The 24,197-nt window shown below is 39.7% G+C and overlaps 1 protein-coding gene and 1 long non-coding RNA gene across 3 annotated transcripts in view; one reads left to right on the top strand and one right to left on the bottom strand.

Moving 5' to 3' along the window:
* The window catches only part of SEMA6D (semaphorin 6D), a 415,405-nt gene that overhangs the window by 212,850 nt on the left and 178,358 nt on the right, over window positions 1-24,197 (top strand). The gene's annotated exons all lie outside the window — the stretch shown is intronic.
* LOC140697082 (uncharacterized) lies at window positions 10,750-23,051 on the bottom strand. 2 transcript variants are annotated; one of them, XR_012073902.1, is made up of 3 exons: window positions 22,851-23,051; window positions 12,633-12,746; window positions 10,750-11,001 (listed from the first exon to the last, which is right to left on the bottom strand). It is a non-coding gene; the product is annotated as an uncharacterized lncRNA (long non-coding RNA). The 2 variants fall into 2 exon arrangements; XR_012073903.1 differs by lacking the exon at window positions 22,851-23,051 and adding an exon at window positions 14,001-14,120.

Here is a 24,197-nt window from a genome sequence, read left to right as displayed (position 1 = left end):
TTTGGGCAATCTCAGAGGCAGGTAAGTTTTGTTTGCAGAACCCAGATTACTCCTTTTAGGAGGGTCCTAATGGTACTTACCCCCCAAATACTTCATAGTGAGGCTTCATCTTCTCATAACTACTCTTCACTGTTAAACTCTCAACTCCCAAACCTGTTCCTTCAAAGCAAACTGATAAAGTAATTCAATTTAACACGTTAATGTCACATAACATCCTAAATACTACCCTTTCTATGCCCCTCATTTGTGTTCAAATAACATTCATTGTTTTAACTTGAAATAGTAAAATGAGTAATATGAACGAAGTTGATCAATCCTGAAAAAGGTAAAATACTAGATCCTTTGACCAGTGGATGGTGGGGACAAGAAGGTGCTACGTTTAGCTTAGGGGTTTTCAAAATTTACTCATCACTGAAATCACCTGGGAGGGGCTTGTTCAAACCCAGTTATGTGGGCCCACCCCAGAGTTTTCTGCTTCAGAAAGAATGAAAGGCTACAGTATTTGCGTTTCTAGCAAGTCACCGAAGTTACCACTCGGGGACCACGCTGTGGAAGCCACTAGTTCAGACCCAGCAGCGCCTTTGATCGTTATCAAGTCACATGATGCAATAGGTGATGACTGCAATTTGGGTCAAAATCTGTTAAAGAAGCCAAAGTATAGGCGTTTTCATGGTAATAAGTGTAAATTATTTAGAAATGATCTACAGACCTGTGCATGTCAGGCTCTCAGGCCCAAAGACTACAGAAAGGCTTCCAGTGGAGTAGCTGGTAGGATGCCCCGAGCCCCTCGGCATCCACACGTCGAGATGACCCTCATCAGCACTTCCCGCCATGAACACGGTTGGTTGGGGATTGAGTGCACTTTGTATAGCAAGAATAAAGACCTCACTAGAAGCCAGAATTCCAGCAGAAATAGAAATGCCGCATTTGTGCTTCCTGATGGTTTTGGCACACAACTTACATGTTTTATTTTTAAATAGTATTCATTGTTATACTTTAAAAAATTATTTATTGTACAAAACAACAGCATATAAGGTTTAATAGGAATCAAAATGAAGGAAGAAAATCATCCTGCAATCCCACCGCGCAAACCCCACCACACTTCCATTTTTATACTTCCTTGCAGCTATCTTCTGTTTACACTCATCATTTGTCCTTGTAATCATAGCATGGATGAGACTTTACTGTTTGTTTCTCCCACTTAACATTAGAACTCTGTGTAATGAATAGACAAAAGATTATCGTATGAAATAACCAGAAAGTGAATTTTTGTGAGAACACTTCCTTATCGAAAATGTCCAATTTGTACGTTTATTACCCAGCTGTCATGTGTGAGGCTCTGTGCCCGATATTGTGCATACAGTACAGTTGTGGAAGGTTTTCCTTGTATTTTTGTTGTTTTCGTCTATAGACCTGCTGTAGACGTGTACATCATGGTTGGCTCCCCAAAGATCCTTGGGCATACAGAACTAAAGGAGAGAAGTTATGCAAAGTCCCTCTTCCCTATTGTGGAGCCCTTTCCCCAAAAGGAGAGCCCTAGAGGGGCTATAGCAGAGCTTGGCTGTGCACTTCTCTTCCCTGAGATTAGGACAAAGAAGGTGGAGAACAATACTGGGAGTGATGTCTTCCAGGTGCCCAACGTCAAAACCAAGGATGAAAATATAAAACCGCAGTGTCCGTACAAAGACAATCGGGTGTTCCAACTGTCTTTTCCCCTTTCTGGCTATGGGACCCTGAGCATGTCAGTTTATTTCTCTGAGTTTTGTGTGCCTCATCTCAAAAATGCGTGTAAAAATGCCTGTTTTAAAAGACTTACCGTGATTAAATGAGACAATGTAAGGCATCCAGTGGACAGCCTGGCACACGGTGCCGTCTCATTAGTGGAAGCAGTTATCCCTAGTTACAGCATTCTCACGTGCCCCAGGGGGAGTCAGGATGGTGCAAGGGAGCAAGGTGGGTAGATGGGAGGGGGCCTAGGGCAGATTTTACAGTAGCTTATTATAAGATGTAAACATGGGTTGTTTTAAGAGGACAGGAGGAAGCGTCTGTCTGTGGGGTGCCGGGCGCACTTTATTAGTGCCCTTTGCCAAAGTACCCTCACTCCATTAGAATGAAAGCACTGATTGACAGTCAGGTGCCTAACAATTTGAAGAACCTGCAATTGTGACTTTACTGCTTCTTTAATTTGAGGTTAACCTTCTCTCAAACATCAGCAATCTGGCAAAACACAGCATTCTGCCTTTAAGTGTGAACCAGATACGTAGATAAGCTTTCTGCTCGAAGTTGATGTCTCGGGCGCTGCCTTCATTAAGTACAGCTAGAATATGGCCTGCATTAGCTCGCTAATGCTCGGCCACCTGCCAAGTGCAGTGAAATCAGCCTGAGTTCCAATCTTTATAACGGATGAACCAAGGAGTCACTATTGCTCTCGTCAAGCAGAACGGATATTGTCATTAAAGTTTAGTAGCTGTACACTTCACAGACGGTGGGGTCTGTTTGCTCTCTGTTTTGGCTAGGGAAATCACATCAGGTTTACATTTTCTTGTTGGTTTTGAATTTACTTCCTTGTTAAGGGCCAGTCAATACATTGGGGTCTGTTAACATCTTCTCATCAAAGGAAATGCTCTGGTTCTTTGACATGGTAAGTCTGCTGTTAGAGTGGGCCCATTAATCTGTTAGTGTATAGTGAATGCAAGGCCAGCTTTACTGCTGGTGGTGAAAGGATTTGAGGATAAATTCATGGACATGAAGAGAAGCCCTAAATGAAACTTGGAATCCTCATGAAGCCAATAGTTGCTTGTAACAGATACAAAGCCACACTTTTAGCCTGCATCCCTGAGGGAAGAATGGGCGAAAACACACAAGGCAACCTCACCAGCCATCCCGAGTACTCTGCTGATAATGCACGGGATCAAGTTATTTCACCTGGTTAGACCTCAGCGATCCCATCTGAAAAGGAACTCTCTGGAATCTCCTGTAGGTTCCTTTACAGCACTGAGCTCCTTTGACTTTCCAGGACACACTCTCCTTATTTGGCCACTGTATTCTACAAACTGAGCCTGATCTGTAAAGCCAAGATTTAGCTTCATTCATTCATTTATTTAGTATTCAAGTGCCAAGTTCATTTTATACCAGGACATTCCACCAGTGAGATTATAGAGATGAGTCCTTGCTTTGAATCTGATGCTCACATCTAACAGAAAAAGGCATGTACAGGACAGAAAGTTATAAACACCACAGGCAAAGTACAGGATGCACAGAAAGTTCAGGAAGGAGGGGACAAGAAAGGCTTCATGAAGGAAGTTAGACTTTGAAAAGCAGGGTGATTTAGGCATGCAGAGACTTGTACCAAGGGAAGAGAAGTGTAAAACATCTTTTATGATTCCAACCTTTCTGAAAGTATAGGATGTGATCACCAATCAGGCAACCATTCACTTGATCATATTCAATTCAACCTACTAACTCTAAATTGTGTACTGGTTATATCTAGGATTTCAGTAAAATCTATGAGTCATGCAAAATAATAATACCTTTGGTTCTACCTTCAATAAATGTGATCTCCCTGGGGAGATGAGAAAGAATAGTGCATGAAAAGAATAGTTAGGAGAAGAATATATTATAGAGTCTGTGTAATCTTCAAAAATAGTGGCAAAAATAAGAACCAAAGAGTTCAAAGAGAGGGGAAGTTGGAGTGGGTTGAAGTAATTAGAAATGCCTTTATAAAGGAGTGTGATCTTGAGCAGAGTCTTAGAGCAGTGACTGGTTTGAAAAAGAGGGAGGTAATACATTCCAGAGAGTGTGGGTAGATGAGAAACCTTGTAGGTGCTTAACTACACTTGTTATTTTCTAGAGATAGAGTAAGGGCTAAGGAATGAATGTCCTGTCCATTTTGTTTGGCTCAGCCAACCCCAAAATTTGTGTAGTCTATCCCCAAGGTGCTAGGACCAGAGGCATCAAAGAAAACATCATTGTAAGGACACAGTGAAGAGTCAATGCATGATGCTGAAGCAATCAAAGACAAGACTGTTAAAAAGCTACTAAAATCAGATTCTCATTCTCTTCAAGCATGACAGCATAGGGAGGTAAACAAACTCTCTCTCTCAAAAACAACTATGGAACTGGACAAAAACCTCAGAAACAAACATTCAGTGCTCTGGAAATCAACCAAAGGCCTACAACAAATTAAAAAGCATCTATTCTTGAAAAATACTAAATTTCAGCTAAAAGCAGTGTCTGTGGTGTTGCTGTCAGTGGTCTCTACCATCTCTCTCCCAGCTCTGTTAGCTTGTGAAAACAAACAGCCCTGCTACCCATGCTGGAGAATGGTCACTTTTATTGGAGCGTTGGCAGTTAAAGCGGTCAGCTTAGCAGCAAACCCATAGGGAGATCCGGGGGCTGGCTCCACTAGCCTGGGGTTACAGTCCCAGTTTGGACAAACAATGGACTAGATGGTCGTAAAAGCCAGAGATTTAATAGGAATTCTTGCAAGGGGAGATAGGCACAGGGGAATTGATCAGCATTCTACATGCCCTGAGTTTCCCAGACACTGTGAAGATATGCAGGACAGACTGGGGCAGGCGCAAGCCATTCAAACACCCCTGGTTGATGGAGCACAAAGACATTCCCAGAAGCAAAAGAAGAGTGCCTAGAAGGAAGCAAGATTCAGGACAAACTTGGGAATGGCCTGAAATTTGAATGTTTTCCCAGCCTATACCCAAATTCATTAACAGAGAGTGGAAGCCTTACTGGCTCAAGGTGTTTGAACATAACTTCTGACCAATCTTTGCCTGAACACCAAGTTAAGCAGATGCAGAGATAATACCTAGGAATTTGGCTTAAAAATAAAAACAAAGCAAATGAAAACACTGAGTAGGGTCATCAGCACATGTAACTTGCAGAGGAGACAGAGTTCACAGATTTAGCCCATGCAAATTACTAAACGAAAGAATAAAATAAGAGCAAAAACAGCATAAGAGAAAAGTTATCTTATAGGAGAAAAGTTAAAACTCAGAACCACTATAATATATTATGTAAAATGTATTTAACAAAAATTCCAAAACACATAAAGAAACAAGGAATTTTGACAACATTTGAGGGATGGGAGGGAGGCAATCAATAAAAACTGTCGCTGATTATCCCCAGATGTTGGATTTACCAGACAAAGATTTCAAAGCAGCTTTTATTAAGTTCGACAAACTAAAGGAATCTGTTTAAACAACAAAAGTTGTTCAGTAATGACAATGACTTGACAAATACAGAATCTCAATAGAAATATAGAAATTATAAAATGGGACCAAAAGGAATTACAGAGTTGAAAATTACAGTATCTGAAATTAAAAAAAAAATTCACTAGAGAACTCAAGAGCAGATTTGAGTGGAAGAAGGGAGAAAAAAGTGTGAACTTGAAGAATCAATAGGATTACCCAATCAGAAGAACAGAAAGAAAAAGATTGAAGAAAAATGAACAAGCCTCAGGGACCTGTTGACCAATAGCAAGTGTACATACATACATGTAATTTGTGTTCCAGAGGAGAGCCAAGGGGGCATGTTATGCATTGAACTTTGTTTTCCAAGAAAAGATGAAGTTCTTACTCCCAGTACCTGTGAATGTGACCTTATTTGGAACTAGGGAATTTAAAGATGATCAAGTTAAGGCAAGGTCATTAGGGTGGGCTCTAGTGCAATATTATGACTGATATCTTTATACAAAGGGGAAATTTGAACACAAAGAGACACATGCCTAAAAGGTAGAAAGTATTATGACACAGAGAAGGCAAGGAATCCCTGAGGCTACCAGAAGCTAGGAGAGAGACATGGAAGAAGTTCTTCTTCATATCCCTAAGAAGGAGCCAACCCTGCTAACACCTTGATTTCTGACTTCTAGACTCCAGAACTGAGAAACAATAAGTTTCTGTTGTTTAAGCCACCCAGTTAGTTGCATGTTATTACAAAAACCCAGGAAACTAATTCAGAGCAGAAAATAATATTTGAAGAAATGATTTTAAATTTCCCAAATTTAATAAAAATATTAAGCTACAGCTCCAAGAAGTTCAATGAATCTCATTTAGAAAAACCCAAGGAGATTCCACATCTAGACACATTATAGGCTAACTGTTTATAGTTAAAGGAAAAGAGAAGTTTTTGAAAGCAGCAAGAGAAAAATGACTCATCGCATATAGAGGATGATTAACAGCTGATTTATCATCAGAAACAATTGAGTCCAGAAATCAGTGGTATGACACTTTCAATTAAAAGAAATAAACCTTGTCAATCATATATTCTGTCTTCAGAAAAAAATTTTTCAACAATAAAGGTGAAGTAAAGACATTTATAGATAAACAAAGTTGAAAGAATTTGTTGCCAAAAGACATGCCTTACAATAAAATTGAAGGAACTCATACAGGCGGAAAGAAAATGATACTTGAGAGTAACAAAAATCCAAAGTACTGAAAAGTACAGGAAATGTTAAATGAGGGCAAATATAAAAGTTTCTATAAATGTATTTTCTTTGTTTCCTAATTACTTTAAAATAGGTAAGATGGTAAAAGCAATAATTAAAACACTGTGTTGTTGGGTTTATAGCATACATAGATATGATATATGTAACAAAATAGCACAAAAGATGGGAGATATATTGGAGCAAAGTTTCTACATTTTACCAGAACTAAGTATTTTTCTGGCATATATTGTGATAAATTAAGATGCATATTATAATCCCTGGAGCAACCACTAAAAACAAACAAACAAACAAACAAACAAAAACCTAATAGATAGATAGATAGAAATCAACAGAGTAATAGTAAACCAAAATATATTTAGTTAACATAAAAAAGGTAAATGGAGAATAGAGGAACAACAAGACAAGACAAATAGCGAACAAATAGCAAAATTACAAATGTAAATACAATCATATTAATAATCACGATAATTCTAACTAGACTAAAAACCTCACTTAAAAGTTAGAGATGATCAGACTTGATTAAAAAAAGGAAGTTTATGCTGTCTATAAGGGACATGCTTTAGATTCAAAGACACATAGGTCGGAAGTGAAGGATGGAAAACATACACCATTCAAACAATAATCGTAAAAGAGTGGGAATGGCTATAGTAATAGCAGATAAAAATAGCCTCTAAGACCAGAAATGTTACTAGAGACAAAGAGGGACATATATAGATGCAAAAGTCCGTAATAAAATTAATTGAATTCTGCAAAATAATTTTTAAAAAATTAAATGATGACCAAGTTAAATTTATCCCAGGAAGTTACATTTATTTAACATCCAAAAATAAATTGATATATTACATTAGATTAGTAAACAAAAGGGTAAAAAATACATGATAATTTCAAAAGACACAGAAAAAGCATTGACAAAATCCAACCCTCACTGATAACAAAAATTTTAAACAAACTAGGAATAGAAGAAAACTTCCTCAGTATGAAAAATAACATCTACAAAAATCTATGGCTAATATCCTTAATGCTGAGAGACTGAATGTTCTCCCCCTAAAATCAGGATCAACACAAAGATATCCATTTATGTTACTTCCACCTAACATTGTATTAGCTGCTCTAGCCAGTGAGACTAGTAAATAACACCAAGAATAAAACCTTTTAGAATGGCTAAATGAGCTTGACAAGATCACAGGATACTAAATCAATATATAAAAATAAGTTTTGTCTGTATTCCAACAAAAATTAAAACTGAAAATGAAATTAATAAAAAAATTTCATTCACTGTAGCATCAAAAATAATAAAATAAATGAGCTTAAAAATAAGTACAAGATTTATATGCTAAAAACTACATAAAATTGCTGAGAAATGTAAAGAAGATATAAATAAATGGAGAAACGTTTTTTTCTATTGGTTTGAAGACTCAATTTTTTTATACCAGTCAGTTCTCCCCCAAATTGATCTATAGATTCAGTGGATTCCCTATCAAAATCCCAGAAGTTCTTTGTTTTTTCTCCAGTGGTGGAGTAAGTCCAGAAGTCCTTTTTTTTTTCCTAAATAGAAATTGACAAACTAATTCTGAAGTTCAAAGGACCTAGAGTGGCCAGCACGAAGAACCAAGTTGGAAGACTTACACTACCTGATCTGAGGTCGTATTATTAAGCTACAGTAGTACTAGCATAAAAATAGACAACTCATTCAAATGGGACAGAGTAGAGAGCCCAGAAATATACCCACATGTACATGATCAACTGATTTTCAATGACAGGACAAAGATAATTCAAAAGAGATGGCATAATCTTTTCAGCAATCAGTACTGGGACAATTTGGTATATTCATTTGCAAAACTAAAATAAAATGAACTTAAACCCTTACCTCATGCCATACTCAGAAAATGACTCAAAATGCATCAAAGACCTAAATGGAAGAACTCAAATGATAAACTTCTAGAAGAAAACAAGTAAATCATTAATCAAGGAGTTCTTAAAGTCAACACTAAAAGCAAAATCTATTTAAAAAATGATAAATTGGATTCATTAAAATTAATAACTTTTGTGTTTTCAAAGACACCTTTAAGAAAATGAAAAGCCAAGCCAATGACTGGGAAAAAATATTTTCAAATCATGTATTTGATAAGAGTTGTACAGACATATCAAAAAAAAGCATACATGTGGCCAATAAGCACATGAGAGGGTGCACAATATCATTCAATATCATTAGTCATTCGGAAAATGCAAATTAAAATCACAATGAGTTACACACCAGAATGACTGTAATAAAAAAAGACAGATAATGCCAAGTGCTAGAAAGGATGTGGAGTAACAGGAACTTTCATACTTTGTTGGTAGGAATGTAAAACGATATATCCACTTAAGAAACAGTTTGGCAGTTTCTTAAAAACTTAAATATAAAGTTTCCATAAAACCCAGCAATCTTAGTAGATTTAGTAATTTTGTAAAAGAGATTAAAACAGACATCCAAACAGGAACTTGTTTGAGAATAGTCATAGCATTACTTCCAATAGCCAGAAATTGGAAACTATATAAATGTCCATCAACTGATGCATGTGTAAGCACACACAATGTGGTAAATCCATGCAGTGAAATACTATCCAACAACAAAAGAATGGACTGCTGGTGCCTGTTACAACATGAATGAACCTCAGAAACCTTAAGTGAAAGATGTCAGATGCAAAAGAACGCATAACGTATGATTTCATTTATTTCATCTATTTCATCTTTTCAGAAAAGGGAAATACATAAGTAGCAGATCAGTGGTTGCCTGGGGTAGGAGCAGGAACTGAGTATGAGTGAGCTCAAGATCGTACTGGGCAGTGGAAATGTTCTAATACTGAATTATGATGATGGTTGCACAAGGTCATAAATTTACTAAGACTCTTTGAATCACGAAATTCCAAGGTCCATTAAAAATTCAAGAAAAATATAGAAGAATTAAGGAAATAAGTAAGGATTACATAATGAAGATTACAAATATAGGCATTCAGCTCCCCTTCTAATCAGGGATCCTAAAAAGTAGAATGCCAGCTAGCCTTCACCCTCCCTGACAAAGACAAGAGTGAAGATAAACCAGTGATTAGCTTCTCCTTTGTTGTACCTCCTTTGAGAGGCTCTGACCACCATTTTAAGTATGAGCTCCAAGAAACCTGACCCTATCTCTATGGAATCTCCAAACCAGCTCCTTTGTTCTCCTTTGTAAACCTTGACATTCACTCGTTCATAGGCCTTTAGTCTGTGTACCATGTACATATGCTGTGCAAGCCCTCCTAGAATATATTAAAAATACCAAACACGAGTGTCAGTCTGTCCATATACGTTTGCCCTCCATCTCCTTGAGAGAAGGAATCCCTTCGCTGGAGGCAGGAATAAGAAAATAGGGTGGTGTTGAGGGCTTTGGTTTCCACTCCCACTTCTGGCTTGGAACTGTGGGAACGTAGGCAATTACTTAGAGTCTAAACCTCTATTCCTTCATGTGTACTATGATAATAACACAGGATATTAATGTAGATGCCCAATCTGCAATTTCAAATTCCAGAAATCTCTCGAAACAGAGCTTGTTTTTAAAATAACTCGTTTGATGTCAAAACTTGACCTGGTCTGAACTTGGTTGGCTGCAAAACCTTACTTGAACTGATATGGGACTATTTATAGTCTTCATTTAGTGCCGTTTGAGAATATTCATATTTTTGGTTGAATAAATACAAATGTGTTTGATTACAGGATGCTATCCCAGATGCTACTGAGAATGTTTTGTGATTTATGATACATGTACTGCATTGCTTTTCTAAAATCTAAACAGTTCTGAATCGGGGAGATATCTTTAACCATAAGGGTTTTAGATAAAGAACTGGGGACCTGTTCCTACTTCTAGATAAAGAATTGGAGAACTGTTGGGGTGGTTTTTTTTTGGAGGGGAAGTTAAATGAGACAACAAATGTGTAGTATATTATGCATTGTTCTCTTCCTTTCTCTTTTTCCTACTTCCATCACATAAAATTTCAGAAAAGTACCCTGGAAATGCAAAATGCATTTTATTCAGTCAAAGCAGGTCAATAATTTGTCTTCTTTTTCCTACCACTTCCCTTTGAGACTCTCCACTTGGAGTGTTTCTCTTGTGGCTGTCAACCTTTTCACTACGCATATTTTTTTTCTTTAAGTTTCAACTAAACTATAGAAGTTTAAATATTTTAAAAATGTCTCAAAACCCCAAAGAAATACTCTAATAGTGTAATAAAAGAAGCAACTTATTAAACCAGGGCTTCAGCCCTTCACAGTAACTTACTTAGCACGTGACCTTGGGTTGGTCATGTAATCTCGAAAAACCCCGGTTATTCATCTACAAAACTGAGACAATGTCTGACACCTGACAAAGGCAGATGGCTGAGTAAAGTGCTCTCTTGAAGTCACTTCCAACTCGAAAATCTGTGAGTTTCTGGGTTCACAGGAGACAGGGTATTCCAGAAGTCTTTGGATCCTAGATTTGGACCTCCAACTGCTCTGCTTACCTCACGATGGGCCCCATTCAGGTCCCCCTGGAGAAGAAATGAGAAGGGAGGGTGGCGGTGAGGCCCCCTTGCCAGTAGTAATGAATGGAAAGAGTATGAGGCTGAGGATGGGGAAGAGGAAGAGACAATGAGGAGGTGAAGCTGGAGTGTGTTCACTTGAACTGAGTGTTCACAGCCTACGTGTTTGTGAATCACAAAATGTGCATGCATCAAGGATTCAGAGCCCAAGATGAGCTTCCCCAGGTGCAGGGACTAGAAGCCTGTCCCTGGGGTTTTCCAAGTTGAAGGGAAAGCACAGAGGCATTCTCAAGGGCGGGCGTCTCAGGCAGGTCATTTCACTTTCATACTAAGTGGGTGCCTGTTTGAGATCAGAAGCACCTGCCTCAGATCTGGGCTGCACTACTTAAAACTGCGTGAGCAAGTTGTTTAAGCTCCCTGAACCCAAGCTTCCACATCTGGAAACTGGTGGTAATAAATACCTCTCCCAGGAACATTATGAGAATTCAATGAGCTAATGCACGGAAATCACTTCATACAGTGTCTGCCACATGTTCAGTAAAGGCTGGTGGTTTAGTCCTGACAAAAATCTGCATTCTGAAGGAAGATGGAAGATGTCTTTTGTTTCTTTGGGAAGAAAACAAGATGGTGCATCAGGGAAAGGGAAAGGAACAGACCTCACCTTTTCCTCTTTGGGACAAGGTGTGATGATATCAGCTTGCCTCTACTCTGTAGGATGAGATCATTGGTGGAAGCTGAAACTTGCTGTTTGGAATTATTCTGCCACCAGTATTTATAGTGGCTGTGGAGTGGCATGGAAAAAATCACTAAGAAAAAGACAACCAACAAGAAATCAACAAAAATTTTATAAAGGTGATGCATAGACAAGGAAACCCACCTGGCCATAATCATGTGAAAAAATGCTGAGCTTCACTAACAATGAGAGAAAGGCTAATGAAAACAATAACATGATATTATTTAAACCCTATTAGAGTTTTAAAATTTAAAAACAGGCCAATTCCAATTTGGGGAAGAACATATGTATATTAAACTTTCACATATGCTGGTAGGAACGTAACTTGGAAACCAAAGTGGCGATATCTAATAAAACTTATGCTCATACCCTGTAAACTAACACTGTCTCCTCTAGAGAAACTAAGTTATGGCCGTGTTCATTTTGTAGTGATGTTTATAACAACCCAAATGCCCACCAATAGGAGAAAGGATAAATAAACTGTAGTATAATCAAATTATGTGGTACCATCAACTAGCAGTAAAAATACTGTGTAACATTGAGTGACAGTGCAGGTGTGACATGGAGTATGAATATCTTTACATATTAAAATTTACAAAACAACTCTCCATACCATTTATAAATAAAACAAGACTCTAGCTCACATGACATTCACTATAGTGGTTCCTCTGAGGAAAAAAAAAATGAATCAGATTGGGAAAAAAACATAGGGCAATTTTCCTATCTGGAATTTTATATTTCTTTATCAATGACATCACAAGTAAATATGGCAAAATGTGAATACTTATTCATTTCAGGTGGTAAGGACATAAGTGATAGTTGTGTTATGTGTCCTCACTATTCTTTTAGTATTTTGTTTTGTTTTCTCAAATTTAAAAACATCAACAAAATTAGGAACCAAACTTACTGGTACTATGTCCAGAGCAAGTTTCTTCATCTTCAGAATCAGGGTATGTACTGTATCTGCTACTTCAGGTTATCGCAGGGAATGAGATGACGTATATAAAAGTGCTTTTCAAACCTAGAGCAACATGCTATTTTCATTATTAATGTTATCATTATCACCATCATCAATTCTTCACTAATGGTCACTAAGTAGAACAGCAGCTTCGCAACTGTGTTCGGTGGCGCTCCAGAGGTCTTTATGGGATCCCCAGGCATCTATAAAGCCTCTTAGGCAGTCTTTGGAGACAGGAGACAGGATTTGGGTCCTCATGACCTATTTCAATCTGAAAAGCTTCCATTTTTACCTGTTTTCACTTTGGGCTTCCAAATAAGTTTTCCTTTAAAGAAAATATATATAGCTTTGTAATAAACTATGTATTTTCAAGCATCACATGAAGGTGCAAGAAATGTCACATTATCTTTTTTAAATAAATTAAAACTGATTCTGATTCTGCTACTCCATTGCACCTGGCTGATAAGAAATTCAGTATCTGTTATTAGAAAGGGGCTCTCCCTTTCTGCCCTGACCTCTCTCATCTAGAATCCTGCAAGGTTCTAGAGGGCTTATGCAAAGCAGAACATTTTGAGAGAACCCCCTGGCCTACAGCACACGTGGCTGCTGCCGATAAGCTTTTCACACAAGCTGATATGAGCCCTGAAGTGGTTCAGTGGCTTCTGAACAAGCCGGAGCACAGCACGTTTACAGCAGCTGGAGACCACATGCTTGGGTCTAGCCACCCAAGGGGACCACACAGCAGTTCCCCTCAGAGGACCAGACATCACTCCAAGATCCCTCGTAGGGGCCAAGCAGAGGCCTTTGGTGCTCAAGGACCCCCAGACACATTCCTCTTCTAGCCTGGGAGTGTCACTCCCCCAGAATCAACTACTTTCAATTTTACAGGAACATGAAACCTGGCCACCTTCTTGGAATGGAGGAAGGCAACGCAGAGAGGGAAACACACGCACATGCACACGTGCATACACACACACACGTGCACACACAAGCACACGCACAAATTGATATTTTAATAAATTATCTCACAGTGGATGTTTTTACAAAGATTTGAAAGTTATTGACCCAGAGCAATGTTTCCCTGTGTTTTGTCTTGTTTTCTTTCTTTTTTTTTTTTAGAGCAAGGTCCCTTTTTAACATCAAAAAGTTCAGACTCCTTTGCTCTCCAGTTCATCTCCCCTCAACTGCCCCAGCACTCACTCGTCGTGTCTCTTGACTTTGGAAATGCAGAGAGCTGTGTACTTGGAAGCCCTTGCAACAGGCTCCAGGTTGCATGCCCTACCCCCCGTGCAGGTGGCCCACGGGGCCTTCACCCACCTGGATTAGGCTTTTGATGTCATCTTCTAGTGAGGCGGCACAGCTGGGCGCGTGCTGCCTGGGTCAAAATAAGTAGTTGAGACTTCAACTAAAATTGTGATCCATTACCAGTCACGCGGCTTACAGTGAACTCTGTAACAGTATACTTGCTGTAAATCCTATAATTTCCTTGTGAATAGTACAATTATGTGGACTTTTTGGGTAAGTTAGGGGTTTTTTGTTTTGTTTAAATATAAATATTTAAATACACCATAATTGGTGAAATACCATTTTGTCTTTTCTCTGTTTTTCATAGATCTTAGGCTGAAAAATGTAAAAGGTAAGTTACCCCTTGACTCCTGAGATTTCCCTAAAGCTCTTTGGATCATAAAGGGTTGGACCTCTAATTCGATCATCTCCTCCCTTGCTAGTCAGCCTCAGCGCCCCACCCCCAACCCCGTGGCTGCAGCCTTGGCCTCATCTGGTCAGTGACATACTCCCTCCGCTACCAAAGGCACATTCTATTCAGTTCTGAGTCCAGGATGCTGTCCCTTGATGCAAGACAAACTGGGGTACTTTACGGCTCTTCCCAAACTGCTCCATCCCACGTGATTAAGTTGTGACCAAAAGACACAGACAGCAAGGTCCAGGCTATTGCTTTAGCCGGTGGGAAGAGGCCAGGGGAGTTGCAGTGATGTAGTGGCCTGATGCTGTGAGAAAGGCTCCGTATGTTTCAGCTACTCTGAAAAGAGTCGCCGAGGTGCAGACGCTTTTGTGCTCGGCCAGATATACGTCTAAGGCTGTGAAGTTTCAGTCTCTATGAATGGATCCAAAAGCCGACATAAATTTTAGACCATGAACAGCCCAAAATGGTACAAAACAACCAACTTCATCTGAATTCCCTCCTATCTGTGCTCCCCTCTTGCCTGTCTGCAAGCTATGCCTCAGTCTTCAGCTGCACATTCACTGTGACTTTTTCTTTCTTAATTGACAGGGTCATAAGTTTATTTCTCTTGGAGATTCACTCTTCAGCCCACTTATTTGAAATACGTTTGAGGCCAATAATATTATAAGCGTAGCTATACTCTGTAACTGGAATAGAAAAATAATCTCGGAACCCAATGTGGAAGAAAGCGGTTGAAAATAAAACAAAGGATATTTTCAGAGGCTAATGTCCCCGGAATTTATACAAGTGGCCTCCACGGCCACTGGCCTTGAGAGTGCCAATTCCAGATGCTTTGCTGTCTGATTAGAGAATTCCTGAGTTCAGAGCAGTACGTTAAGTCAAAGGGTGGGTCTTTGAATGCTGATTAGTGAACTTGATCATTTGCAATTACAGGGTGATTGAAAAACATCCTAGAACCATCACTGATCTTTAATCTGTGTTTAAGAAAGCTGAATATCTGATGCCGCGTACTATTTTGTGGCTGGGATGGTTTCCTGAGAAAGCAATGCAGAAAATATTCTGTTGAATAGTTTTACTTAACAGCTGTGGTTTAGGCATATTTAGAGTTCCGTAGACCTTAGTGGGTAATGTTTACAGGAACCACAAATATTAAAGTTTTGTAAGATCCATTTTTTGGTAAGGAGTAGGAAATTGCTCAAATGCTGGTTAAATGACAAAAATGCGGGTTTTGGAAATCGGGTATCTGAGACTATACAAATGTGTTGTTTCTGTGTGTATGTCCGTGTATGTGAGTGTGTGTGTACATGGACATCCTTTAGTTCATCCTTACCTGGAACTAACAAAAAGATGATTTGTTCTTCTAGCAAAAAGTCCTTGCAAAACAAAAGCTGTTATTTTCTGCTTGGAGCTAGCTTCCTATCCAGTAGTAAGCTCAAAGCGTTACAGAAACAGAAGCCAGATTACACATTGTCTGTCATAGGTTTACAACAGCATCATTTTTGACTCCAGATGAAGTTGAAAATTTCGGCTTAAGAACCACCTCCTTGATCGTGTGGCTGTATATGTTCTGGAAGTTAAGGCTATTGGGTTAGTGCAGTCATCTCAGGATTAGACGCTGTTTCAGGGAACAACTGCATCCAAAATTTGTCTTAAAATGTGTCTGTGATGGTGGCTAGTTTCCTCTGATCAAAGGTATATCAAATGAGGTTTATAGGTCATTTTTCCTTTTTAAAAGACTTTTTAAGCCTCAGTTATTTTTAGGAGTAAATTATTTGTGTACCACCATCTTCATGACTTTTAAAACATATTATTGGGATATAATATACAGAAAAGTGCACACTTTGTACTTTTTAAATCGGTTTACTGGTTAGGGTTTTGAAACAAAAGATTTGATTTTAGATGGCAATTTCTATATTGAGCACAGAGGCTGTGCTAGACCCGGGCCCTTCCTTTACAGGGCCACCACTGTCACCATCTGTCTGGGGGACACCTACCACCCTCTTTCCTGGACACTGGGATCACCTTTCAGAAGCAGGCACATCTCTGGTGACACGTTAAGAATCACATCACATGCATTCACGCATGTTGTCATGTAAACACATAAGCACACATAGCTGTTTCCCCCAGCACAAGAAAAACAGAAACACAGAAAATGTTCTGTGTATTGCATTTCTAGGAAGTATTAGCATATTCAGAGCCCTGGACTCATTATTTCTAACCAGAAAATAGTTATTCAAGTAAATAAATCATTTGTTCAATGAATGTTTCCTCAGCCTTAGCCAGATACTGTGCTAGGTTCTAATGGAGACACAAAGTTACATATGGCAGACTGTGTCCTCATGGAATTACATTATAAAGATAAGTCACATCAGAGCATTCAAAAAGCAATGTTAAATATTAATATTTTTAAATTCTTAACATTTGAAGAAAATAAAGCCTTGTTTTTTTAATCAAATTAATCGCTGAATCAACGAATGTTCTATGTGCCCAACAGTTTGATAAGCAATATGTGTGATAAAAAAAATCAAAACGTATAAGATGTGAAATATCTTAAACTCAAGAAAAAACAGCCATCGCATAACAGTGGCCACAAAAGTGAATTTGTAAGTTAAATGAAAGAAACGAATATTAAAATGTTTTTTAAGTAACAAAAAATCAATAGCTGAACTGTACAAAGCACTTAATTAAAAATGAAATATTACTCATCAATAAGAAGACTCTTTTAAACAACTGAAACTCACAGAGTTGTTATTCTACAAATCAAAGTTAGAAAAATAAGCTAAAACACTGAAAATAAAGTTTACAAAACAGGCAAGCTTAAGTCACAAAATGCATGTTAAAGAAATTATTTGAAACTTGCAGTACATAGAAATTATTTTAACATGGCAGAGTTTCATTGAATTAAATACATACCATTCTCCTAATTGCTAAAAGTGGCCCATACATCAATCAGTCAAGTCTTATCACTTCTCCTTTTGAGATATTGTGAAAACACCGCAACTTGTTCATTCCCTCTGCCACCATCCTAGTCCAGACCCTCATCTTGAGTCCCCTTGAGATAACCACGGTGTATCACTGCTGGCTTTGTCTTCTCCCATCTCTCATAGCTAACATGGCACTGGATCTTCCTAAAATGTTCACCATCAACTGTTCTCTTTAAGCCTAAGAGAATGATTCTGAACTCAGCCTGGCTTTAAATTTCCTCAGGAATCAGGCGTACATATCCAACTTTATTTTCCACCCCTTCCAACTATAAACCCCCAATCTCATAACGTTGACGTCTAAGTGACACCCAAACCGCTTTACCCATTTCCTTCTCCATGCTTTCCATCCGTCACATCTTCTGTGACAAAGCCAGTCTGCACTGGGCTCTCCTTTTCATTGGATTTTTATTTTCCATAAAGTATCCCATTCTCTAGAGTCTGTTGTCATCTCATAGGAATTAGATTTCTATACCCAGCACTCAAGAACTTGGGCTCCGGTGTCAAGCAAACTGGGTTTAAATTCTGGTTTCACCAATGGCATTGTTTGACTTTAGAGAAGTCACCTGACTTTCATCCTTTGTAAAGGATGGGAAGAGGAATGGTTCCTATCCCAGTTGGGCTGCTGTGGATTGATGAGATGATGAGAATGAAGCCTGTAGAGGGTGCATTAGAGCTCCCTAATTGCTAATTCTCTGAATTATTAAGCAGGAATCTGATGGATCTTGCAGGTAGGTGTACAATAAGACAATTACTGAGTAATACCTAAGTTCTTTTGGATAGAGACTGATCTCATCCTCAGGGCTCTGGTGCCTCCTGGTTTCCCCACAGTATTAAGAGTGATCAGTATTCAAAATGTAGTTTTTGTTAGATGTTACTTGGATCTGAATATTCTGATCTACCCTGAAAATGACAAATCAATTTTAGTTTGGCTAAATCCTGCTTCAGATGGTAAAATCCAAAGAATTCTTAGCTTCTTGACAAGCGCACATAAAAATACAATGCCAGAATGTTTATTGAACGAGAGGACTTTCAAATAGTGTTTGTTAAGCTGTGCCTATGAAGTGAAACCGGATCAGGTGATCTGATCACTGAGCCGATGGAAACAAAGGCACTGCAGACACAACTGTCATTCCATTCATTGAAACAAATTAATCGTATCAATTATGGAGTAATCTATTCCACTCGATCTCTTAATTCTTTTGAGGGAGCTGAAAGAGTATCAGAGTATGCATAGCTTTCTCCTAACACATAGCCTTTCTTAAAGAGAGAATATTATAAAGTTTCCGGGCAGGCAGGGGTGGAAATAAGGTCATTAAGAGAGTCAAGAGCGTCCTAGCTGAAATGTCAGCAAAGCCCAGATGTGGGGCAGGCTGAAGGGACCCAGGCTGGGAGGCACGGGAAGGTATAGGTGGGTGGAGGCTGGCTACTACAAGATGTGGGCGGCGTGCTGGCAGGAAGGGCTTTGAGCTGACATCCAAGAGCTGTCATAAAGACATCAATAAACACTGTGGTATCTCACTTTTGTAGACGTAGAAGCTGATCGAGGGACATTCAGATTTAAAAATTAACAGAAAGAAACGTGTTATAGATACTCCATACATATTACTTAAATAAATGCATACCATCTTTTCTGCCTTCCAGTTTTTCCAGTCTGGCTTTATAAGGAGCCATGGTAGAGAAAATTCTGAATTTACCAAAGGAGACATTTTCCTCACAAGTTATTTTTTACATTGCAGAATGATTGACAATATTCCTTTAAACCACAAGTTTTTACCTGCATTACTAATTGACCATGATTTATTAAAAAAGAAAAAAAAACCTATCAGTGACCAATTTATTGTCCATATTTATTTTCATTTTAACTGAAACTTTTGTACTGTTTAAATCCAGTTTGGAATTTCCCCTTTAAAAGGCAGAGTGATGGAGATAGAGATCTGAAATAAAGAGAAACTAAAATGATTTGTTAGAACTGTGGTCCAAATGCATGAACTCAGCACATCTTCCCATCACAGGTAAAAGAGGCCGAGGGACAAAAACCTGCAAACGGGGGCGAATGCAGGACCAGGCTCCAAGGCAAGCCCTCAGCTGTAGCGTCAGACTCAAAGTAAAGATGGCAGTGATGAGTGCGCTAAGAGGTCGGGTGAGGGGGTCTCGTCAGCTCCCCGCCTTTGATGAATTCATCTCAGAACCTGGGCCTGCTGACATCCTCACGTGGCCCCAGGGAAGGACTCTTTTTGTCTGCATCTCGCCCATTACTAGGCTCAGAGGCTACGTGACGGCATTGAATCAGCCTTGTTCCTGGGCCAGCAGCAGTCACTGGGGCGTTCATTCTGCTGGCAAATCTAGGACTGAATTAGAGGACTATTAAGGCCTCTTGCAGTCCTGTGATTCTAAGACTTCTTTTATTCAAACACTTACTCCCTGGGCCTGGGCTAGCACCAACAGAATACTTTCAGGCAGGGCTTTCTCTGGCTTGGTAAAAAGGACTAATCCTCTCTAATGCTCTCAGTGTCCAGATTACGTCCTCCACACCTATTCTGCATCGCTTATCAATCCAGAACCAAATGAGCCCGTGTGGTTCTCAGATCTGAGGTTAGATGTCCCGTTCGGTTTCTGAGCTCTCATTCGTCGTCTGTGATCAGATTTTATGTACATGTATGTTTGTTACTGACGGAGCTACATCTCAGTATTCACGTGCACGTGGAACGCACCGTCTTCCCCACAGTGGAAACTTGCTGCCAGCAAAAGCATTCATTGTGTTTCTTTTTATGCTTCTATTCCCCATGCTAGGATTTTTGTTTGAGTAAGAATTTGTTCCTTAATTATAAACGTTAGTAAGTGAAAAAGTCCTCATTTCACATATATATATATTTCTGTTTCACAGTCTTTATAGCAGAGAGTCAGGCTCATAAAATATGATATTTACTTGCATAATTTTCTCTTCTTTTCCCCCGATATTTTCGCTTCAACAGCCAGGGTGAAGAAAGTTATCCAAGCACAGGGGTTCATCCCACCACCATCATTAATCTTTGCTTTCCTCATCTTTGTTTACTATAAGACTGAGTTAGAGTGTATCTGGACTTTCTCAAATTTTGCTACAGCGACGCTTTACATTTCTGAAAAAGTCACTTTCAGCCAAGGGTGGCAGGAAAGGCACACGGTTGCATGAGTGTTTCTGAGAAAAAGACAAAGATAATTTGCAAGTGATAGAAAGCTGGCATTTACGGTGTTCAGGATAATTTTGAAGCCAGGGCATAAGCACTTCGAATTCACTGGAAGAGGCAGCGGGCTGTTGTGGAATTACGCCCCTCCCTCCCAGGATCGAAGGTGCCCTAGGGAAGCATCCTGACACCTCATGGTCCAGAGAGGATGGGGGCAGGCCAGGAGGAGGGCGAGCAGGAACTGGACAGTGATTGAGGAATGATGGCTAAAATTAGTTCTTGCTTCCCTCCCTTACCATTAGCAGACAGTCTGCTGCTCCAGCTGGCTTCTCTTAAAGTCAAAAAGTTAACCTTTTCCCTGCCTTGGCGAGGGCAAAGCGTGTTCCACTCCTGCCTGTCAGTGTGGTTGGAGTTTTCCAAATGTGAGAGGAAACTTATGTGTAAAAATTGTGTCATCAATTTTTCTTTGCAGAATGGGTGTCAGGAAGAAAATGCTAGTGCCAAATATATGAATGTAGTATTTTCATGTTTAAGACATCAATAATAGCTAATGCTTCTGAGATTTTTATGGATGGCTGTGGTGTTTCAAGCACTTTGCAGGCATTAGGTTATTTTTTTCCTCCAAGTAACCCTCAGAGATAGCCATGATTATCCCTAATTTATAACGAAGAAGGAGAGCCACAGAGCTGACTTGTCTTAATCCGTTCGGGCTGCTGTAACAAAACACCACAGACCAGGTGACTTGTAAGCAATAGAAACTTATTTTTGCCTAGTTCTAGAGGCTGATATTTGAGATGAGGGTGCCAGAATGGTCAGGTGAGGGTCCTCTGCTGGGTCACAGACATCGAGCTGTCTTCTCGCGGGGTAGAAGGAGGGAGGGAGCTCTCTGGGGTCTCTTTCTTAAGAGCCCTAATCCCAGGCACGAAAGACTCCACCCTCATGACCTAATCATCTCCCAAAGGCCCCACCTACTAAGATCATCACCTATAGGGTATGGGATTTCCGCTTAAGAATTTGGGAGGAACATAAATACTAAGACCTAGCACCCATGATTTCCTAACTAGTAAATGGTGGCACTGGGCTCTCCCGAATCCAGATCCCTTAACCACTCTGATGACCTATCTCAATTAAGGAAATAAGCCTTATGATGGATGAGTGGGCATAGAGAGTGAACTTACACTGCATAGAGTAAGTGCACAGAAAATATCTGTTGAATAAAAGCTGCCCTTGTTCTGACCATGAGGCAAATCACACCTTAGCCGCTAGCTCTGCCTCGTGCCGCTGTCTGTCAAATTGTGTGTGTGTGTGTTCACTAAAATCTAAAAGATCTTAATGAAATTGCATGTAGATGATCTATGCATAATGGAAAATTTAACTCACAGGGAATACTAAACATATAACACTTCTGTCTTGGCAACAGTAGGGTCAAGGACACTTGTCAAAGCACAACCTAAAATGAGAACACAAACAGCGAAAACAGAAAAATCTGCGCCACGTGGGACCCATTTTTTCCCACCTCTTGTGTGTAGCGGTAACCCTGCTGGTCAGAGCATCTTGTGAATCTGGGGCAGATGCTTGCGCAGCATCTGGTGCCTGTGAAGCCCCTCGGGGACTCACTGAGGACACGGGCCCCACAGCCTCACTCTGCAGAGTGGGGCTCTCTAGGTCTGGGACGAGGCTCCGGGTGTCTGCGTGCTTCGTGGACACCAGCCTCTGAGACATGTTGATCTAGTTCATTGCAGAAATGCCCTCAGTTACGGAGGGCCGCTTCTGTCTCCTCTCCCAATACAGGAAGGCCGTTCCCTGCACTTTGCTTCATAAAACCACATGCATCATTCTGCTTGTATTAAATAAAAATTTCACTGCATTCATTTTGCTTGGTAAGTGGCATGTGACTACAGTACATAGTAATTACATGTTCCTGAAGACGACTTGGTAATTTGCACTTAATAAGACCAAAAATAATTACCCTGTGCTCCAATCTAGAAAACATAAATAATCGTAAATATATGGTACTCACCATGTAATTACTTTGCCACTCCACTCAACTCTCCATAAGATTGAGCAGTTACTGAGGAAGTAAAGAATCATGACAAATACTCCCCGTTTTGCCTGATAAACTGAAGTAGCTCCACCACAGCACTTGCAGTTCCAGGCGTATTTTCTTAGGTTCAGAATTTAAATCGGAGAAACTTAAGAAGAAAGAGCATTCCTTAGCTCTTTTGGGGCTTTCTGACTTGACCTTTTACTTGGTAGTGCTAGACAATTTCTCTGAAATTCAAACAGTTTTCAAACCCTTTAGGAATATGACATAACCTACCTGTCGAGGATGACCTTTCAAAGCCACTTCTAATTCTGTTCTCTGACTTAGTGGAAGTGATTAAATTTTAGGTCTGAGACACACGTGAAGAGGAGGGACAGAAGTTAAGAGCTTCCCAGCGAATTTGCCTGCTGAAGGTTAGACTTGAGGCTTCTTTCGTTCCTAATAGAGTGAATTCCAGGAATTCTGGGCAGTGGCTCTGGGTAGTGATTCTAGGTTCCACCTTCACCCATAGTTCTGCACCGACTCTTCAAACCAATCCATAATTAGAATTGTGTGCTTGTCATGGCTGGAAGGAGCCTTAGAGATCTTCTGTGACCTCACAGGTGGAGTGACCTGTGTGGATATCATAGTCATTTGTAGTAGTTTAGGCTTTAGGTTTTTTTTTTTTTTTCATTTTTGTATTTGTCTTCAGAGAACATTCACCCCCTTCCCGCAACACAGCATTTTGGAGACCCCTCGGATCCTACTGTCACCCCCTCCCCACTACACTGATGGGCATCACTGTAACCCTTGGAAGGGTGTCTCTAGTATGTGGGGAGAGAAGCAACAAATATTAATTGATAGCCTCCTGTACGCCAGGCTGTTTGGATGTTGGGAATATAGCAATGGGTAAAACAGAAAACTTCCCTGATCTCGCGGAGCTTAAATTCTAGTGAGTTGAGCAAACAAATGCTATCAAAGTTACTATCATGCTTATTTTGGAAATGAGAATTTATTCCAGCCTGATTGATATATTAGGGAACAATTTAAGCACAGTTCAAATTTCGTGTTTGCTTATGCACGATTTCATCTCTGAGAAATGCTAGAGCACAGAAAGCTGCACCAGGCTGAATCGAGTCACGTAGAAATACATCAGATGGACGTGTGTACACACCTCAGACATCAACCAGCTACCTCAGCTCTCTGAGTGTGCGAGGAGCCACATCTGGTGTTAACCGCTGTCTGTCTGACTTCACATTACCCTCCTTCCAATGGTTCGCAGTAACGCACAGGCTGCAGCCCACGCCATCCCCACCTCTACGAGCAAACTTCAGGGCTTTTTCACCGTAAAGTGACATAGTATTGTAGTATTTGTATATATCCTGACCAGCAAACTACAAAACTGTGCTGCCTTTTCTTCTTTTTTTATTGTTTCCATCTTTTCTTTTTCATTGTGTCACTGATGAAGTTTTTCAGCGTTACGCTCCCAACCCCATTTTTCCCATAGCCCCATGGTTTATAGTGTGTGATTTCACATAACATGGTAATTTTTAGGGATGTATCGGTCACATGATAGAAGGACTATTTGCAAACAAGCAGACTGCCAAATAAACAAGGCAATTCCAGATAGTGGTAAGCGCTTTG

Source organism: Vicugna pacos, chromosome 6, assembly GCF_048564905.1.
Source record: "Vicugna pacos chromosome 6, VicPac4, whole genome shotgun sequence".
Taxonomy (NCBI): domain Eukaryota; kingdom Metazoa; phylum Chordata; class Mammalia; order Artiodactyla; family Camelidae; genus Vicugna; species Vicugna pacos.
The sequence above is the reverse complement of the archived record's forward strand: the minus strand, read 5'-3'. Positions and strand labels throughout refer to the sequence as shown.